This window comes from Pinus tabuliformis, chromosome 6, assembly GCF_031772625.1.
Source record: "Pinus tabuliformis cultivar Carrire ecotype Pingquan chromosome 6, CPIR1, whole genome shotgun sequence".
Classification (NCBI taxonomy): domain Eukaryota; kingdom Viridiplantae; phylum Streptophyta; class Pinopsida; order Pinales; family Pinaceae; genus Pinus; species Pinus tabuliformis.
In genome coordinates this window covers 793,806,550-793,827,126 of record NC_142292.1, presented here as the reverse complement: position 1 = coordinate 793,827,126, position 20,577 = coordinate 793,806,550, and the positions used below count along the sequence as shown (strand labels likewise).

The 20,577-nt window shown below is 38.3% G+C and overlaps 1 long non-coding RNA gene across 1 annotated transcript; it reads right to left on the bottom strand.

The window, feature by feature from the left end:
* Positions 1 to 5,145: 5,145 nt before the first annotated feature.
* Positions 5,146 to 20,115, bottom strand: LOC149261181 (uncharacterized). The gene is made up of 4 exons (XR_016248400.1): positions 19,339 to 20,115; positions 19,017 to 19,136; positions 5,493 to 5,754; positions 5,146 to 5,325 (listed from the first exon to the last, which is right to left on the bottom strand). It is a non-coding gene; the product is annotated as an uncharacterized LOC149261181 (long non-coding RNA).
* Between the last annotated feature and the right edge of the window lie 462 nt (positions 20,116 to 20,577).

Sequence of the window (20,577 nt, the reverse complement as noted above, 5' to 3'; positions counted from 1 at the left end):
TATTTATGTATCATTAAAATGGGATCTTTAGAAATATTTACACACAATTACTTATAGCATATTCTATCTTGTATATGAAGATTTTCGGGAAAAAACACATTGAAAATATTTGATCAACACATTAAGAACCAACCATTGTGGTTTATCTTCATAATAAGATGAAGAGACAGATGTCACAAACGGACTAAATAAAAAGAAACGACTGCTTTTTACTAGGGAGGGAGAATTATATTGTTTATTAATATATTTATTTATATATTTATAAAATATCATTATTATAATATAATTAAATGGCTATATTGACTTAAATTGTCTAAATAATTAATAATTTATTCAATTTATCAATTCATTCCCTAATTTATTTACCTATTATTATTATTTATTTGATTAATCAAATTGAAAAAAATAAAAATAATAATTTAAAAAAATTATTAATTATTTTTATTTTATTAATTAATTTTTTATGGATTTCTGTTTATTTATTTATTTGTTTATAAAATATTATTATTATAATATTTATTTATTTATAAAATATTATTATTATAATATTTATTTATTTATTTGTTTATAAAATATTATTATTATAATATAATGAAATGGTTATATTTCACTTATTTTATCTAAATAATTTATAATTTATTCAATTTATCCATTCTTTCCCTAATTTATTTACCTATTATTATTATTTAATTATTTATTTGATTAACGGAAATGAAAAATAAATAAATAAATAGAAATCAATCAATAATTAATTCACAAATAAAAGATAATTAATTTTATTTTTTTTAATACATAGATATAAACACTAATAGTGAATTTAAAAATAAAATAAAACATAAAACATAAAAATATTAATAGCGAATAACATAATCATACCAAAAAATATATGCTAAAAAATATAATACAATAACAAAAGGGATCAACAATCATCATCATAATAATAATAATAATAATAATAAAACAAGTAAAAATATATGACAAAAATTGATAATGAATACATGAATTAAAATGAATAAAAAGAGACAGTAATCTTGTCTAATGAAAATCAATAAAGGGAAGAATAAAGAGGAAAATAAAGGGGAAAAAAGGGTCAGAGGAAATAAAATGAATACTTTTTATTAGTTTGGAGTTGTTTTTAATGCTATTTTTTGGAAGTTTGAGTTTTTCCCGTCTAATTTCTCTAAATTCCAACAAAAATTTATTGAAATCACAAACTTGATAAGTAACCCTTGCACAATAAAAGTACCAAAAAATCCAAAAAATCACACTACCAAATTCCAGTACCAAAAAATCACACTACCAAATTCCAGTACCAAAAAATTACGGTGATTCGATTCATCCTACGAAGATTACCTAGGGTAGTCAAAAAAATTATTTCAATATGCAGGAGGTTTAATGAAAAATATAACTTAATATAAACATATTTAAATTTGGTAAATGATAGCCAAATTTAAATACAGTTGTGCGTACCTATAAATTTAATTTAATATAAGCAGGGTTAAAATGGGTTAATAAAAACTAAATTAAAGACATCTTTGCGTACTCATAGTTGTAACTTCGGGTAGGGTTTGAGCAGGGGCAACATTACCCAAAATAGAACAGAGCTCTCGGCTATGACTGCAGGAGAAAAGAACAGAGCTCGAAAGGCCCAGAGGCCCAGACCACTTAATGATTTATCAGTGAAGGAGAAAGATAACGAGGGATTGGATAGCAATGTGATTAATATAATGTATTGTCTGCCAAGGAATTCTAAGAGCAGCTGGCAGTGTGCAGAGCAGGAGTACTCGTTTCTGTTGGTTCAGTTCTGGGAATGGTTTGTTGGACACATGCGGAGCCATCTTCAAGAATTGCACAAACATGAAGCACAAGACGAATGAGAAGAAAGAAGTTAGAATGAGGCTAAGAGATTGAGATTGATCACCCAATTCAAGCAGATTTGATAAAAAGACAAAGATCCCACAGACCAAGAAGACGGAACAAGGAAAATCCCAGAGGAAAATGATATGGCAATGTGCCCTTTTATGCTTGCACGTGGAGTAAACACTGCTAAAAACACAGCAATTGAGGTTGGGGGCCGAGGATCCTAGATCTGATGACCTCAAGCTTTCCAATAATGGTTCCGAGCTCGACCTCAAGTTTCTCAATAATGGTTCCAACCTTCCAAAATGCATCAAGAAGAATCCTGAAATTAAATAATGGTTCCAAGCTTCCGAAATGCATCAAGAAGAATCCTGAAATTAAGGAAATTGATGAAGATGCTAGTCTTTAGGACGACGAAGCTAAAAAGGCCATATTACAAGTGCACCCACATGCAATAAGTTTTTCATTCTTATTACGCAAAGCAAGAGAGAGTAAATCAGAGCAGAACATGCAGTTAAAGTTTTTCGCTGTTGTTAAGCGAAGGAAGACAGAGTACATGAGAGCATAACATGGACTTAAACTTACAGAGGAAGCAAATTAAATAAACCGGAGGGATTACAGAGGAAGCAAATTAAATGATCCGGAGGGATTAACAGATAAACGAGGGTAAACAGAGGCTAATTATTAAGAAATGCACTAACTAAATTAGAGTTAATTTAATGGAAGAATACCAGTCATTCCTAAGGAAGGCGACTTATACTAAAACAGTTCGCTTAAAGGCAAAGATTTATTGAATGATGATTCAGTATGGTTAATAGAAAATCAAATATGTTAAAACACCCAAAAATTGGGTTAGAAGCTATATTTATTAAACCTGGTTAATAACTGAGAGGAAAAGAGCTGGAGCCATCTCAGAATACTTGAAGTTATACATTGGAATAAGGATTGAACCGAGATGGAGCCATCTCTACATACCTGGAATTGTACACTGGAACAGGGTTTGGATAATAACAACAAGAAATAAAACGAAGTTCACATGGCGGTTTCCTATAGTAATAACAAATAAAACAGAGTTCAAATGGCGATTGCTATCTTCATCACGCGAAAGGAAATTTCAATAGATAAGGAAAGAAAGTAGATAATAAAGAAATTGCTTCTCATAACAGTGATCAGATGAAATAATAACAACAACAAATAAAACAGAGTTCAAATGGCGGTTGCTATCTTCATCACAAGGAAATTTCAATGCATAAAGAAAGAAAGAAAGTACATAATAAAGAAAACATAATAAAGAAATTGCTTCTCAGATGAAATAATAATATGTACCTGAATGTCAAAAACCTTAAGTAACTCCTAAGACGAACCAAATCAAACTTCCCTGCCCTCCGAAGTTGTTTCTCCAAAGAGTGATAGCAATAGAAGTTGTTTTCTCCAAAGAATGATAGCAAATGAGTTGTTTCTTCCTCTGTCACATTACTCAAAAACGCAGACAGACTCAAACACCATACCACACAGAGACATCCATAACACTTAGAGATAGCCAACCTTGCAAACGCCATACCACACAGAGACATCCATAACACTCAGAGATAGCCAACCTTGCAAACACCATACCACACAAAGACGGCCAACCTCACATAAATAATAGGCCATGTATAGAGGAAGGACACCATACCACACAGAGACAGCCAACCCGGTAGAAATAGATAAAGGCGGGAGGAGGAGACATGTTTGAAATTCTGTCAGATTGAGTATATAAATATATATATAAAGTTTCTTTCAACAGATACTTGAACCACCCATTACAGCTGAGACCAACGACTTAGCTTATCTTATTCTGCAAAGCCAACCCCGCAGACAAAGCAGGCCATAGATAAAGGAGGGAGGAGGAGACATATTTTTTAAATTCTGTGAGATTGAATGTATATATATATAGACTTTCGTTCAACGGATACGGATATTTAAACAATATCCGTACAAAAGAATGGTTAGACAGAAAATGAGATGCTAATAGATACTTCACATGAGAAATGAAATAAAGTGAAGATGGCATTGTTTATTTTAGGAATTGCTAATCTGTTTGAGTGTTTCAAATATTATTCTAGGGAATCAGAGTGAACTTAAAGGAAAATCAATAGGGGTTTATGCATTGTGATTAGAAACATAGTAATTTGCAGATAAATTGTAGAAGAAAAAGATCTATTATTTATATGGAAAACTACACGTGCAACTCCGATTAAAAAGCTAAGGGCTCATAGTATCAGCTCTCAGCGTACTATTCTGGGCATTATTCTTCCCTTAAAATCGATGTAACTAATTCGTTTAATAATCCCGATTGTTGTTCAGCTATCGAAATCTCTTTTGTACAAGAGTTCAATAAGAAGCTACTGTTGCTCATGGGGCAACTCAGACTGTTATACCATGGAGAAGAAGAAATATTCAGTGGCAAAGAAGGGTTAGATAGCCTCCAAGATCTCTTGCTATACAGATTGTTGTGGAGACTTTGTGAAGAGATGGAGAAACATTAGCAGAAAACTATCAAAAATAGTTAAATAGATGAATAGCACATGAAGAGATGGAGAAACAGTGATATATCTCAGTGTACAGAAACCAGAGTTTCAGGAATTAACTGCAGATGTGTCTGAGTAGGTTGAAACTCTAATAGGCCAACTTAGTGTGTAAAGTCAAACACAAAATGAAAGATGAAGAAATACATTGTGGATAATCTGAAGCCGAAAATGACCATGGTGTGGATATAGAATAACTGTCCCATCCATATTAATAATAAAGGCTATAGATAAATAATCTTATCCAGCCTCTATCGCTCTTGTATTGAAGCATGTGAAAGGAGAGCAAACAGGAGCTCATACAGTTTCAACAAATTTTGGAACAACGAAATAATCAGCACATGATGAATTAAAAACAAGAACGCTTTAGTGAATCAGAGTATTCAAGGTAAGCAGCTTGGTGAGCGTCAGAGATGATTTTATGCAATGTTCCTTGAGACTGAAATTAAACATTTATTCTGATACTTGATAAACTTCGATTTGGTAGCAATTATATTGATAAAAATTTCATTTGTTGAGATGTATATTTAGAAAATATGTTGAGAAGGATTCTACTCGATTATGCTAAATTTTCAATTGAAAACACAGCAAGCAGAGAAAGTGGGGTTATTTTTATCTTAGATGGTCAGTCAAGCATGGGAACTCAAGTCATGTCTGAGTTGGATCATCACCAAAGAACATGCATCACCCATCTCACCTCTCACATTCTTGAGGAGGCCTTGCTTTGCCCATTGAGAGTGAAGACTCGCCAAGACCCAAATGACTGATCACCTGGATTTATTTTTATGCCCATGACCACCAGTAAGGTCTTCACCTGAAACACTTTTTCCATTTTCCTTTTCTACATCCTCGTACCAGCAAGGTCTATCAGACTTTGTTAAATATGTGGTGACATTTTCTGGATCATCAAGAATATCTATTATTAGATTCCATAATTCAGTAATTTTCACAGAATAAAAGTTGTGTGAAAGAAATGAATTCCACTTGACACAAACAAATTAACTAAAAGGAGGCAACACATACCAAAAACAGAAGTAATTAAAAGGAAGCAACACCAACACATACCCAGAACCAGCATTTGCTGTCAACCAAGCTTTAGCAGTTAGCCAGACCCAAACAACGTCTCTAACAAGCTATAATAATAATCACACTGCTGAGAAGTTTCTTCGTGGTTGTGATTATGGGCATTCCCTGCCTGCACAGCAGCAGGACGCGCAAGATTCATGTCTGACACCAATCTTTCTCTGGCAAGAATATTTCTTTGGCTTGTATAAGTTTTGTGGTCCATGCACAGAAGACATAAATAACCCTCTCATGTTGTGTCAAACTGCAAAACCCAAGATAGTATGAATTCAAAAAACAAAAGTTTCCACTAATAACCGAAAGAACTGAGAATGCAGAGTCAAATACATCAATTACTAGATAGAACAAATTCAAGGAACAGTGTCCACTAATAACCGAAAGAGCTGAGAATATAAAGAGTCAAATACATCCATTACAGTAACTCAAGGAAGTGCCTAAGACATATCCAAGAGAAAAATGCGGAACGACAGCTACCAGAACATACAACAAATACAGCCCATGATGCAGATGCTAAAAAACTTTTATATGTATATCAATTGGGTACTGTCAAGAACCATGGATTCTACCATGAATATCTAGAAATCCAGAATGCTAATTGGAATGCATGCATAAACAAGCAGATATAAGATGCAAGCAAGCAAATATATGGGCTACTAACCCAAAATGCAGAGTCAACTCTGAGATTCGGAAATCTAATAACTTGGCTTATTCGAAAACCAAACTTTCAAAAAATTCAGGGAACATAAACTTGGCAATGTACTGGTGATTGCAAGCAAGTGTGATGAGCCTCGGAAAGTTCATAACTTGGATTATTAAAATACATTAGAACATAAACTCAAAAAATAAGGTAACACAAATTTGTTAAAATATTGGTCAGTGTCTGCAAGTGGGATAGATCTACTATCAACCAAAAGGAGAGCCAACTACTATCCTAGACGTAGCAGGCTAACTTGGCTTATTAAAAAGTTACGGAACATAAAAATTACACCCTGTTGAATTACAAATTCTAATACAAACCATGAATTCAAAATAACGAAGATGTATCGGAACTGTGAGAATAAGTTTTCCTTTATGTGATGACCCCGTAAATGTAATTATTGAAAAGTTTACTGTGGTAAAACTGGAATGACATTGAGAAACTTATTTTCTTTTAAAGAGTAATGTGTTATTTTTAATATGCATTAAAGTAATGTGTTTAAAGAATTGCTCAGAGAAAACATTGGGCTCCCAAAAAGGGAAAACAGTTAATAGAACTGAAAGTAACCACTTTCCTTAACTGGAAGGAATTCCAGGAAAAAGAAAAAGGTGGTGAATAGCTTTCTCGGGGTGTGCTGTGGGGACAGACAAAGGGAAAGAGGAAAAGAAGGTAATGAACCTTGTTTTTGGACTATGTCTGGTAATGACCAGATAGTCAAGCACTGAGGATTGTGCTATCTTACCGAGGATTGTGATCCGGTAAGGGTAAGCTCGGGGGGAGACTCAAGTCCTGAAGGACAAGTCTCACGGATGGGAGGATAACGAGCTGCATACAGGAATTTACAGAAGGATTTTGAAGGGATTTCACACCAGGAGCAACCAGGTAAGTATCTGAAACCCTGAAGTAGTTATAATCGTTATACAGTGCATGTAGAAGATTAAACTATAGCTGTTAGCGATAGAGTCTTTAAGTTACCATTAGAATGGCGTGGCTGTAGCTGTGTGTATATTAGTCGAAGGGAAAACTGATAAAATACAATAGACAGTCACAGACTGTACCAGGAAGACAGCTGATAAATAGCATGAATGAGTAGAAGTAAAGCTAGATAAGACGGGACAGTGGTGGAAACTGTGAGCAGACCCGTCTGTAAGAAGGGTCGGATATATCCTATCCATAATCTGATAGTGTAACTGTAAAATAAAAGTTTACCTGTAGACTGTCCGGGTTAACGAGCTAGAAGGTCTTTAGAATCTAGCTGTACCTGGGAAACTTTCCTCTGTCCGGGTCAAGTTAAGAAAGGAGGGACCAGTCAAAATACCCGGCGGGTCGTGACCGGATCCCTTCTAAAACCCTTCCAGACCAGCAGTCCAAGAAAGTTAACCTTACCGTGCGTGTGTGCAAGGGTGTTAAAGAAACTAGAATAATATTTAATGTGCATAGACTTCTATCACCTTAAAGGGGAAAAACTGAGTACATGCAAGGTACATATATAAATAAATGTACTAAATCTGAAATCAAGTTCTGTCATTAAAACAGTAGCATTTCCATGATAGGGAAAACCGCATTACATCATTTCCATTCTATTGTAAACAAAACCTTATATACATAGCAGACAATATTTTAAAGAACAATCGGATTGAAATCCAGCTATATCGACTTCGGAGATCATCGTGTCGGGATATGGGTCGACATGCATGAACAAAACTAACCAACAAGAAGAAGTATGAACACTGTGAGAATGAAATACAACACGGTTTTCATATACAGTATGAAGCAAAACTACAGCGTGTTTCCATATAGCACACAAATACCATTTCACTATTACGAATAACCATATGTATATATAAACAAAACTTATTCCAGAGTGGAAAGTAAACACCGTGAGTCTTATCCATAGCCGGTCTTAAACCTGTGTTCGCCCGCACCTCTATGAAACGAGAGGCAGGGCAAACACAGTGAAGACTTCCCTGTTCGGTGGAGAAAAGGATTAAGAACAGACGTAAGCGAAATGCAAATATTAACAAAACCCTGAACGGGATTTTACATAAACAAACTGAGTAATACTCCAGAATAATCTTTACAGCATGTTCCATAATGAATAAACAAAACAGGCTATGTGGAGACCGACAGCGAATCTATGCCAAGCAAACTGTTAAACATCGGATATATTGTCCATAGATTTATACATTACAAAATTGGTGGGTATATGGAAATCCACCTCGAAACAGGGAAATAAATCAAAACCCAAGTGCAATAACCTCACGGTTACAGTCAAGCCGAACAGTCTCATTGGGAGGAGACTCAGACTCAACCGCCGTGGGCAAAGAGTGTTTTCCACCATGGAAGACAAAACCCCATGCAGAAACCGTAGCTCAAAACCCATGCCGTCATCTGCGTCAAGGGTGAACGCATAAGGTAGCTGGGGTTTAAGTATAAACCCAGAAAACGATTCAGAACTTTTAAACTTGTGCAAAGCAGACCATAAATAACCACAGAGGAATAGCGTACATACCTGTGTATAACCATGAGACCATTGCCGGCAAGAAGAGCAGACCGCCGAAGGAAAACTGAAGGAGCTACCATTACTTGTCAACAGAAGACATATGGCAGTCACTTCGCCATTTAACAGAACTGTTGTTAAGTCTTAAGATCTAGCAGAGATACGGGGACTTACCTTACCAAATCGGTGGCGTTCATCCAGGAAGCGAAGACACCCTGTAATCGATAACAGAGGAGCAGCGCCGGAGAAGAGACGACAGCAGAAGAATGGTGCCGGAGGAGTGGCATACATGCCGAAGAGATGGCAAGAGAACCAGAGCGTCGGAGCGCTGCGAATGCCCAGCCAAATCGCTAATAATCCAGGGAGAGGGTTTATAAACCCCAGGTATAACCCTAAGTCGTGGAGCCCTCTCGGCCCTAGATCTTTCCAAGAGGCCTCGGACCGTCGATTGTGGTGGTAAGACCAAGATAAAGACGCGGGAAGGATCCAGTAGGTAGAGCCGTGCACAGACCACGTGACCAGTCCAGCCATAATTAAGACAAGTCCAAGTGTCCAGTGTTGGGAGCGCCAGCTTGTGGATTGGTAGGTATGCCATAAAACACGAGCCACATCAACTTAAAAATAAACTATATACCATACCGATATCATTGTGTTGACAATGGTTTGGAATGCACAACCTTAGACCATGGCCATGATAACAAGTTTGTACGTGCCTCTTATGTATGATATGCATATAGAATGTTAAAAGTAGAACTAACATAAAGCTATGCATTCCGTGGATTAAAGTACAAGTCCAATACTGTCATACAATATAAAGGTACACATAGTATGATAGTGCTCGATCTGCTTAATGGTGGGACAACCATTACAGTAAAAAAAAAATTTATTATATGCTTAAGGAAGAGTAGATATGTGACAATTGGTATCAGAGCCCAGGATGCCCAAACTGTGGCCTCTGGGTATTAGAAAAATGTGTTGTCGTTTTATGTTAAAAAAAATATATTTGTTGTTACAGCATTGGTATTGCTCTTTCTTCATTGGGTAAAGAATGCCCAAAGCTCACAAGAATGTCTGTTGTATGATTAGAATAGACCAGAACAAGAAGAAAAATGAATCCAGGAAACAACCCAGAATTGTGGGTGCAGCTGGGTGAGGAGACCCGCAGTACAAACCTGGCGATACTAGAAACAGTCCAAGAGCTGAAGAATGAAATGGCTCGCTTGCGTGAGGATAACGCACGTTTGACAATGGAGCAAGAAAGAATATTAAAAAGCTTGTCTGATAAACAGAACCCGCCACTGACCAATCCAAGCGCAGAGCAACAGAGAACGACGGAAGAACAACAATACCAAGCAGAATCTGAGATTCCAGAAGATGGAAAGGAGCAGTCTAATAATGTCTCAGAACAACAGAATTCAAAGCGGCAGAAGGTGGAACTGCAGGGAGAATTCCGGAAAATCAAACCCCCACACTATGATGGAGAGCAAGAGGAAGCAGCTGAAGCATGGCTGATCAACATGAATAAATATTTCCAGTTATATGAATACGACCACAATCTGAAGGCTAGATTGGCCATATTTCAGTTGCAAGGGAAGGCAACATTGTGGTGGGAAGAAGTGAAAATCGTAAAAGGAGTGAGTGAGCGAACCATAACATGGGAAAAGTTTCAAAAGTATTTTAAAGAGAGATATCTAACAGAGCGCTTTTATGATGAAAAAGCCAAGGAATTCCATGATCTGAGGTTAGGACAGCAGACCATGGATGAATTCATTAATCGTTTCACCTCCTTGCTTCGCTATGTACCTTATCTTAAGGAGGAAAAAGCAAAGGTGCAGAGGTTCGTTAGCAGCTTGCCCATGTATATGAGAGAAAGGATTGAATTTGACAATCCCAGAACCATGGACGAAGCTATCAGAAAAGCTAGAATGTGCTACCAGCAGAACAAACAGAAGGGGGACAGTTCCAATAAGAAATGGAATGAGAAAAAGGGTAGTAAAACTGTGGGAAACAATAGAGGAAGCCGGGTTGGTGGAACTAAGGGAAATGTCAAAGGCCAGAACAACAGAACAGCACCAAGAAGCTCATTCAGACCCAAGCCTGTCAGTGAGACCAGAATGGGAGAACCATCCATCAAATTGGATAATGAAGGAGTAACACGACCCCCAGTACAGTGCTGGGGCTGTGGCGGACCACACTATGTCAAGAATTTCCCGCAGAGGAAGGGAGCTGATCAGATCTCTCAGATTCATGAGGCATCAACCGTGGGCGACGTGGGACGGAGTGTGCACAAAATTAATGCAGCCTTGGATGATCGCCAGGCAGAATACCAGCCTACCATGGTAGAATTCGAAGGTAAAATTTCAGACCTTTCTATCACTGTTCTAATTGACCCAGGAGCTACTTTAAGTTATATTAGTCCAAAGATAGTTGAACAGTGTAAATTGCAGTCTGAAAAATTTAAGAATCCGTGGCTAGTACAGTTAGCTACAGGGGCTAAAAGACGTGTAATGGCAAAAATCAAGAATTGTTCCATAATGGTGGCAGGACAGCCAGTGGTAGCAGATCTGAACATGCTGCCACTTGGGTCCTATGACGTCCTGATTGGGATGGATTGGTTAGAGAAGCATTGGGCTTTAGTGAATTGTAAAACAAAAGCTATACGGTTCAGGGATGACTTGGGAATGGAACAGGAGATGCAGGGAATTAAACGACCTGTGCAGGTCCGGCCTATCACTGCATCCCAGCTAGTGAAATGCATCCGGAAAAGATGCCAAGTATATGCCATTCAGATAAATTATGCAGAAACCAAGGATAAAGGGAGTCCGCTAGACCACCTTCCAATAATAAAGGAATTCGTGGACGTGTTTCCGGAGGAAATTCCTGGGTTACCTCCGAAGAGGGATATTGACTTCACCATCGAGTTAATACCGGGTGCTGCCCCAGTTTCGCGAACACCCTATAGGATGAGTGTTCCTGAGTTGACTGAGCTGAAAATGCAATTACAAGAACTATTGGATAAAAATTATATCCGTCCCAGTGTATCTCCTTGGGGAGCACCGGTACTATTTGTCAAGAAGAAAGATGGAACCTTTAGAATGTGCATTGACTATCGACAGCTGAACAAACTCACAGTCAAAAACAAATACCCCTTACCTCGAATTGACGAGCTTTTTGATCAGGTTAAAGGGGCAACCATATTTTCCAAAATCGATCTGCGATCTGGTTATCATCATATCAGAATTAAAGAAGAGGATATTGCTAAGACAGCCTTTAGAACCCGATATGGGCATTACAAATTTGTAGTGCTGCCTTTCAGATTGACTAATGCACCCGCCACATTCATGTGTTTGATGAACAGCTTGTTCCATCAGTTTTTAGACAAGTTTGTACTAATATTCATTGACGATATTCTGATCTATTCTCGTTCCAGGGAGGAACATGAGGAGCACCTCCGAATAGTGCTGCAGACCCTACGAGAGCATCAGTTGTATGCTAAATTTAGCAAGTGTGATTTCTATAAAGAAGAAATTCAATATTTAGGCCACGTGATCACCAAGGAAGGGATCGCAGTGGATCCTGAGAAAATCAAAACCATAATGAATTGGCCTGTACCTAAAGATGTAGCAGATATCAGATCATTCATGGGGTTAGCAGGATACTACAGAAGATTTGTGGAGGGTTTCTCCAGGGTGGCATATCCTATCACATCCTTACAGAAGAAAGGAAGGACATTCAAATGGACTTTGGAATGCCAGCAAAGTTTTGATCGACTTAAACATTTACTCACTACGGCTCCCGTTCTAAGCATAGCTGATCCTAATAAGGATTATGTTGTGTGTACGGATGCCAGTAAGGAAGGCATTGGTGGTGTACTGATGCAAGAAGGGAAAGTTATTGAATATGAGTCATGAAAGTTGAAGGAGCATGAGCAGAAGTATTCTGCTTACGACTTGGAGCTTACAGCTGTTATAGATGCTCTTAAAATGTGGCGACATTATCTCTTGGGTAAGAAATTTCTGTTACTAACAGACCATCATAGCTTGACAAACTATTTTAGCCAGCCCACTCTGAATGAAAGGCAAGCCCGTTGGGCAGATTTCTTAAGTGGATTTGACTTTGATATCAAGCATCTGAAGGGGAAGGAAAATCGCGTAGCAGACGCTTTGAGCCGAAAAATACAATGTCTATATGAGGTCACTCTCAGCAAGTGGGAAAGTTCATTGCAAGAAAAGATTAAAACAGCAGCAAACTTGGATGCTGATTATCAGCAAATGAAGCGACAAAAGTCACTTTCTGGCCAGGATAACCAACAAGGGTATGAAGTGAGCAAGGATGGAATGTTGTTTTACAAACAAAGACTGGTTGTACCAGATGACAATAACCTTAGAAATTTAATTCTGAATGAGTTTCATACCAGCCACTACTCAGGTCATCCGGGATACCAAAAAATGCTTGTTGCACTTCGAAAGGAGTACTACTGGCCTGGAATGAAAAGACATGTAGCGGAATATTTAGCGCGGTGTTTAGAATGCCAGCAAATCAAAACTGAACATCAGCATCCAGCTGGGCTATTGCAACCCCTAACAATTCCAGAATGGAAATGCGAAATTATATCTATGGATTTTATAACTGGGTTGCCTAGAACTAAAAGGAACAATGATTCTATTATGGTGGTAGTGGACAAGCTGAGTAAAGCCGCCCATTTTATTCCAGTGCAATCAACCTACAGGGCAGTCCAAATTGCACACATATTTATGCAGAACGTGTTCAGACTTCACGGGCTGCCGAAGACTATAATATCAGATCGGGATGTAAAGTTTACATCCGCTTTCTGGAAAGCACTGTTTGCAGAATTGGGTACACAATTGAACTTTAGTACAGCATACCATCCCCAAACTGATGGACAAACGGAGAGAGTGAACCAGGTGTTAGAAGACATACTGAGAGCATGTGTAATGCAAAAACCGACTCAATGGGAAGATTATCTACACCTGGTGGAATTCGCTTATAATAACGGATATCATACATCAATCCAAATGTCTCCATTTGAAGTCTTGTATGGACGCAAATGTCGAACGCCCTCAAACTGGAGCGGCCCAGAGGATAAGTTAAGGTTGGGACCTGAAATGCTCAAAGAAATGGAAGACATGGTCAAAAGAGTGCGAGCTAACTTGAAAGCCACTCAGGATCGGCAAAAGACCTTTGCAGACCGGAAAAGAAGATTCAAAGAGTATCAGGTGGGGGATCACGTGTACATAAGAATACAAGCCAGGAAGAGCACTCTGTAGTGGAGCAGTTGTGCCAAACTCGCGCCTCGATACTTTGGACCTTTTCAGGTCTTGGCAAGAGTTGGACCAGTAGCATATCAGCTAGCCTTACCTAGCCACATTAGAATTCATAATGTCTTCCATGTATCCATGCTTAAGAAGTATATTTATGACCCTAAGCATGTGATCAAGTGGCAAGATATTCGGGTAAGAGTTATTTCTAACTGAACTAATTGAAGAATTGTCGAGAGATGGAAAAAACTGACACTGGTATTGTGTGCAGGTCGAACCGGAAGGAGAGGTCTTGGTCGAGCCGCTGAACATTCTCGACAGGAGAGAAGTACAGCTGCGGAAGCGGGTTATTACCCAAATTAAAGTGCAGTGGCAGCACTATGGACCGGATGAGGCTAATTGGGAGGACGAAGAGCTTTTTCGGAAAGCTTATCCGGAGCTGTTTGAGGACACTAGACATCGAGACGATGTCCAAACTTAGAGGGGGGAGATGTGATGACCCCGTAAATGTAATTATTGAAAAGTTTACTGTGGTAAAACTGGAATGACATTGAGAAACTTATTTTCTTTTAAAGAGTAATGTGTTATTTTTAATTTGCATTAAAGTAATGTGTTTAAAGAATTGCTCAGAGAAAACATTGGGCTCCCAAAAAGGGAAAACAGTTAATAGAACTGAAAGTAACCACTTTCCTTAACTGGAAGGAATTCCAGGAAAAAGGAAAAAGGTGGTGAATAGCTTTCTCGGGGTGTGCTATGGGGACAGACAAAGGGAAAGAGGAAAAGAAGGTAATGAACCTTGTTTCTGGACTATGTCTGGTAATGACCAGATAGTCAAGCACTGAGGATTGTGCTATCTTACCGAGGATTGTGATCCGGTAAGGGTAAGCTCGGGGGGAGACTCAAGTCCTGAAGGACAAGTCTCACGGATGGGAGGATAACGAGCTGCATACAGGAATTTACAGAAGGATTTTGAAGGGATTTCACACCAGGAGCAACCAGGTAAGTATCTGAAACCCTGAAGTAGTTATAATCGTTATACAGTGCATGTAGAAGATTAAACTAAAGCTGTTAGCGATAGAGTCTTTAAGTTACCATTAGAATGGCGTGGCTGTAGCTGTGTGTATATTAGTCGAAGGGCAAACTGATAAAATACAATAGACAGTCACAGACTGTACCAGGAAGACAGCTGATAAATAGCATGAATGAGTAGAAGTAAAGCTAGATAAGACGGGACAGTGGTGGAAACTGTGAGCAGACCCGTCTGTAAGAAGGGTCGGATATATCCTATCCATAATCTGATAGTGTAACTGTAAAATAAAAGTTTACCTGTAGACTGTTCGGGTTAACGAGCCAGAAGGTCTTTAGAATCTAGCTGTACCTGGGAAACTTTCCTCTGTCCGGGTCAAGTTAAGAAAGGAGGGACCAGTCAAAATACCCGGCGGGTCGTGACCGGACCCCTTCTAAAACCCTTCCAGACCAGCAGTCCAAGAAAGTTAACCTTACCGTGCATGTGTGCAAGGGTGTTAAAGAAACTAGAATAATATTTAATGTGCATAGACTTCTATCACCTTAAAGGGGAAAAACTGAGTACATGCAAGGTACATATATAAATAAATGTACTAAATCTGAAATCAAGTTCTGTCATTAAAACAGTAGCATTTCCATGATAGGGAAAACCGCATTACATCATTTCCATTCTATTGTAAACAAAACCTTATATACATAGCAGACAATATTTTAAAGAACAATCGGATTGAAATCCAGCTATATCGACTTCGGAGATCATCGTGTCGGGATATGGGTCGACATGCATGAACAAAACTAACCAACAAGAAGAAGTATGAACGCTGTGAGAATGAAATACAACACGGTTTTCATATACAGTATGAAGCAAAACTACAGCGTGTTTCCATATAGCACACAAATACCATTTCACTATTACGAATAATCATATGTATATATAAAAAAAACTTATTCCAGAGTGGAAAGTAAACATCGTGAGTCTTATCCATAGCCGGTCTTAAACCTGTGTTCGCCCGCACCTCTATGAAACGAGAGGCAGGGCAAACACAGTGAAGACTTCCCTGTTCGGTGGAGAAAAGGATTAAGAACAGACGTAAGCGAAATGCAAATATTAACAAAACCCTGAACGGGATTTTACATAAACAAACTGAGTAATACTCCAGAATAATCTTTACAGCATGTTCCATAATGAATAAACAAAATAGGCTATGTGGAGACCGACAGCGAATCTATGCCAAGCAAACTGTTAAACATCGGATATATTGTCCATAGATTTATACATTACAAACTTGGTGGGTATATGGAAATCCACCTCGAAACAGGGAAATAAATCAAAACCCAAGTGCAATAACCTCACGGTTACAGTCAAGCCGAACAGTCTCATTGGGAGGAGATTCAAACTCAACCACCGTGGGCAAAGAGTGTTTTCCACCATGGAAGACAAAACCCCATGCAGAAACCGTAGCTCAAAACCCATGCCGTCATCTGCGTCAAGGGTGAACGCATAAGGTAGCTGGGGTTTAAGTATAAACCCAGAAAACGATTCAGAACTTTTAAACTTGTGCAAAGCAGACCATAAATAACCACAGAGGAATAGCGTACATACCTGTGTATAACCATGAGACCATTGCCGGCAAGAAGAGCAGACCGCCGAAGGAAAACTGAAGGAGCTACCATTACCTGTCAACATAAGACATATGGCAGTCACTTCGCCATTTAACTGAACTGTTGTTAAGTCTTAAGATCTAGCAGAGATACGGGGACTTACCTTACCAAATCGGTGGCGTTCATCCAGGAAGCGAAGACACCCTGTAATCGATAACAGAGGAGCAGCGCCGGAGAAGAGACGACAGCAGAAGAATGGTGCCGGAGGAGTGGCATACATGCCGAAGAGATGGCAAGAGAACCAGAGCGTCGGAGCGCTGCGAATGCCCAGCCAAATCGCTAATAATCCGGGGAGAGGGTTTATAAACCCCAGGTATAACCCTAAGTCGTGGAGCCCTCTTGGCCCTAGATCTTTCCAAGAGGCCTCGGACCGTCGATTGTGGCGGTAAGACCAAGATAAAGACGCGGGAAGGATCCAGTAGGTAGAGCCGTGCACAAACCACGTGACCAGTCCAGCCATAATTAAGACAAGTCCAAGTGTCCAGTGTTGGGAGTGCCAGCTTGTGGATTGGTAGGTATGCCATAAAACACGAGCCACATCAACTTAACAATAAACTATATACCATACCGATATCATTGTGTTGACAATGGTTTGGAATGCACAACCTTAGACCATGGCCATGATAACAAGTTTGTACGTGCCTCTTATGTATGATATGCATATAGAATGTTAAAAGTAGAACTAACATAAAGCTATGCATTCCGTGGATTAAAGTACAAGTCCAATACTGTCATACAATATAAAGGTACACATAGTATGATAGTGCTCGATCTGCTTAATGGTGGGACAACCATTACAGTAAAAAAAAAATTTATTATATGCTTAAGGAAGAGTAGATATGTGACACTTTAAATAGTTTACTTGTGAGACGTTTTTTTTTTTTGGCAATATTTTATGTGGATTTTGTCCTATATTTGGTGGGATCTTTCGCGCAGTTTAATTGTGATGCTTTTTTGATTGATTGTCTTAAATTTGGTGGGTTTTTCTTCGAAGGGTAACTTTGAGTTGAGTGTAAAAAAATTCTGAGAACTATGAATGCATTCATATATAGAAAACAACGTTCCAAATAATAAAAAGGACAATCTTCTCAAACAATAAATTATCACATCTAAAAGATAAACATAAAAATGTGTCATAGTTATACTGCTATATCCTCACCGTGATAACGAGTTATTACATGTTGCCACAGTAAAAAATCAGTAAGATTGTATTTTTGTTTACACAGTAGCTGCAAAGTGCAAAGTTGTCATTGTAGAAGTAAAGTGCAAAGTTGTCATTGTAGAATTAAAGTTGTTGCAAAGTTGTCAATGTAGGAGTAAAGTTGAGTTCATAGTTTGGCAAGATTGAACATCTATCAGGGTATTCACTGTTCAGGTTATCAGATTAGAAATATAGCATTTCTTATGCAGCTATTTGAGAATGGATCAGAAGAAGAAATAAGTGAGAATGACGATAAGATTGGGATTGATCGAGATTGATCACCCAATTGGAAATTCGAGCAGATTTGATAAAAAGACAAGATCCCAGAGACCAAGAAGAGGTAATCCATGTTAATGAAAAAGGGCAAAAGGGGATGGCAATGTGCAGTACACACAGCTCAAAACGCAGCATTCGAGGTTGGGGGCCGAGGATCCTCTAAAGCTTTACAATAATGGTTCCCAAACGCTTTCCATCTATGATTCCCAACTTCCCAGCTTCCCAGCTTCGAAAATGCATCAAGACGAAGCCTGAATTGAAGGAAATTGATGAAAATGCTAGTGGTATTTACGATGACGAGCCTAAAATGCCTTATTACAAGTGCAGCCGCCTACAATAAGCCTTTCATTTCTATCGGGCAGAGTATATTCATTCGTATCAACCAAAGAAAGACAGAGTAGAGCAGAGCAGAACATGCAATTAAACTTACAGAGGAAGCAATGCAATAAGCGTTTCATTTCTATTAGGCAAACGTAATTTCATTCCTATTAGCAAGACAGAGTAAACCAGAGCAGAACATCAAGACCAGAGTAGAGCAGAGTAGAACATGTAAATAAACTGAGGAAGCAAATTAATGAACCAGAGGGATTAACGGATAAATACATGGTAAACAGACTAATTAATTAAGAAATATGCTGACAAAATTAGGGTTAATTTAATGGAAGAATACCAGTCATTCCTAAGGAAGACGACTTATACCAACACAGTTGGGTTACACGTAGAAGTTGATTTAATGATGATGCAATATCATTAATAGAAAATCAAAACACCCAAATCTTGGGTTAAAGAAAAGCTAGAGCCATCTCATATCTGGATTTATACATTGGAATAGGGTTTGAACAGAGACGGAGCCATTTCTAAATACCTGGAATTGCACATTAGAGCAGAGTAATTGTGATTAAACGAGAAGCTAGAGCCATCTCACCATATCTGCAATTATACATTGGGATAGGGTTTGAACAGAGACGGAGACAAGTCTACGTACCTGGAAATGTACATTAGAGCAGGGTTAGCCACAACAAATAAAACAGAATCCAAATGGCCATTGCTATAGTAACAACAATTAAAACAAAGTTCAAATGATGGTTGCCATCTTCAACACAAAAGTAAATTTCAATACAAAATGAAAGAAAAACGAAATTTCAATACAAAAAGAAAGTAGATAATAAAAGAATTGCTTCTCATACGAGAGATCAGATGAAATATACTTGAATGTCAGAAACCTAAGTAACTCCAAGGGATGAACCAAATCCAATTGCCCTGCCCCTGAAGTTGTTTTCTCCAAGGAATCATACAAATAGAGTTGCCTCCTCATCCTCCTCTCACATACACTACATGACTCAGACACCATACCACACAGAGACAGCGATGACTCAAACACAGACAGATTCAGATTCCTCCAAGGAATCATACAAATAGAGTTGCCTCCTCCTCATCCTCCTCTCACATACACTACATGACTCAGACACCATACCACACAGAGACATCGATGACTCAAACACAGACAAACTCAAATTTCTCCAAGGAATCATACAGATAGAGTTGCCTCCTCCTCATCCTCCTCTCACATACACTACATGACTCAGACACCATACCACACAGAGACAGCGATGACTCAAACACAGACAGACTCAGACACCAATACCACACAGAGAGAGCCAACACGAAACCCCACAAAAACATCCAACCTCGCAGACATAATAGTGCAGAGGAATGACACCATACCACGCAGAGACAGCCAAACCCGCAGAGATACCAGGCCATGCCCTAGGAGAAATATGTTTGAAATAGTGAGATTTAATGTGCATATAGACTCTTTTTCAACAAATGTGAGATATAATATAATGCATAAATTAAATATCTCGTAGCAACATTCTCATCCATTATGGTAACCAATTCAATTACAACCTTTAGAAATATTTGCACGATTAAAACAACATTATATCACCAGATTCAATTTAAAAATTGAATATCTGTTTTCATAAAAGAGGGCGGCAGTGAAACTAATGATCGCCGGTTTAAAACTGCGGGGGAACCCACAACTGGACTAAATTATAAACATGCTGATTAGCGACGGTAGTCAAACTAACAAGTGTGGATTGAAAAGGAAAAAAGTGGTTTAATTTGCAGGATGCAGGAGGTTTAATGAAAAATTAGTGTGGATTTAAATGAAAAAACATAATTTAATAGGGCGGGATGCAGGAGGTTTAATGAAAAACTAAATTTAAGATAAGCATTCTTAAACTGGGTTAATAAAAAGCCAAGAAATTTAATAAAAGCATGGTTAAATTGCGTTTGACTAAAAACTAAATTAAAACATATCTGTGTGCGCCTAGAGGTAGGGTTTAACCAGCGGTAACATTAGCTAGAATAGTGGAGAGCTCAAGTCATGACTATAGGAGAAAAAGTGAGAGGCCCAGAGCTTC